The sequence below is a fragment of the Mus pahari genome, chromosome 17, assembly GCF_900095145.1.
Source record: "Mus pahari chromosome 17, PAHARI_EIJ_v1.1, whole genome shotgun sequence".
Taxonomy (NCBI): domain Eukaryota; kingdom Metazoa; phylum Chordata; class Mammalia; order Rodentia; family Muridae; genus Mus; species Mus pahari.
In genome coordinates, this window is record NC_034606.1 from 3,072,960 (window position 1) to 3,074,730 (window position 1,771).

Here is a 1,771-nt window from a genome sequence, read left to right on the forward strand (position 1 = left end):
CCCGAGTGCTGGGATTAAAGGTGTGCGCCACCACGCCTGGCTTTTCTCACACTTTTTGTTACTGATTGGTGACTTAATTCTGGGATGATCAATAATATATTTTGCATTATTTCATATCTTTTAGTTATTATAATTTGTTTTAATGCCAGCATAACATCTATTTTGGTTAAGTATTCCAAGTGTACTTTGAAAAGAACATGTGCTTTGGCTCTGTGAGGTGAAGTGTCTCCAGGCCTCAGCAGCTTTGTCTTTGGCTCTGTGAGGTGAAGTGTCTCCAGGCCTCAGCAGCTTGGTCTTTGGCTCTGTGAGGTGAAGTGTCTCCAGGCCTCAGCAGCTTGGCCTTTGGCTCTGTGAGGTGAAGTGTCTCCAGGCCGCAGCAGGTTGGTCTCATTGCTAGTAAAGACACAGACTGCTTTGTCCTTTCGGGCCACTGTTGCTACTGATTACTGAGAGCAATGCTTTCATCTCAAACCTTGACACTGGTTTTGGCAATCTCCTTGTTAATGTTTGATTAGCACTTAGCGTGTATTCTGAACCACTACACTTAGATGTAGTGCATCTAACCACGAGGCTCAGAATCCATGGCTAGTGCTGATTATGTTCTCTGTAAGCTGACATTTCGTTACTGTGTAATATTCTTTTTTATCCACAACAGGAGTCCTTGCTCTGACGTCTACAATGCTACTAATATAATCAGCCTCACTTTCTCTTATGGCATATGCCTTCTTACTTCCAATATATTTATTTGATACTTAAGATTGGTTTGGTGGCACATGTCTTTAATCCCAGCACTTGGGAGGCAGAGGCAGGCAGATTTCTGAGTTTGAGGCCAGCCTGGTCCACAAAGTGAGTTCCAGGACAGCCAGAACTATACAGAGAAACCCTGTCTCGAAAAACAAAAAACAAAAACAAAACAAACAAACAAACAAAAAAAAAGATTGGTTTCTTATAGACAGCAAATACTTGAGTTTTCCTTTGTAATCCTGTCTGACTCTAATATCTAATTAGGATGATTAGGCTACTTACACTTAATATGATTACTGATGTGACTAATTATTGTTGCTGCCAAATATTTGCATACCTAGTTAGAAAAGTCATAGCTAATAATTTGTACAATTTAATTTCCCTGATCCACCTGCAAAACAATGTTTTAGTGTAATTAATATTAGCATTTACTAAGATAAAACTTAGAAGAAGAGAAGTGCATCTGAATTTGCAAACAGGTGAACTGCAGCAGAGATGTCAGAAGCTATGAGCAGACGTATTTTTAGCCTAGTTCTACCTAGTTCTAACAGCATTTAAAGTAACTACCCCCTGCTAGTGCTCCATAGAATAAACCCAAGGGGTAGGTGACAGCATGACTCAGGGGGAAACCAAGTTCACCAAGGGCCTGTTTCAAGGACACACAGTTGGTGGCTTAACCAGGTTCCAATATAGATTTGCTGCCCTAAAGCAAAAGAGACAAGCCTAGCACCTGGCAATAGACTGAAAGGCCAGGGAGCTCAGAGGCAGGTTATGCCTGGAGGTTCAAAGTCATCTCAGCTCCCTGCAGTACACGGACTGGTAAAAACAAAACAAAACAAAACAAAAAACAAAACTTGAAGAAATAGGCTTCCTTTATGCACACAGTCCCTAGAAGGAAACTAAACTCTAAAGAATATACAAGCCGGGCATGGTGGCGCACACCTTTAATCCCAGCACTCGGGAGGCAGAGGCAGGCAGATTTCTGAGTTCGAGGCCAGCCTGGTCTACAAAGTGAGTTCCAGGACAG

At 41.9% G+C, this 1,771-nt stretch overlaps 1 protein-coding gene across 1 annotated transcript in view; it reads right to left on the bottom strand.

The window, feature by feature from the left end:
- The window catches only part of Rgs22 (regulator of G protein signaling 22), a 112,410-nt gene that overhangs the window by 88,738 nt on the left and 21,901 nt on the right, over positions 1 to 1,771 (bottom strand). The gene's annotated exons all lie outside the window — the stretch shown is intronic.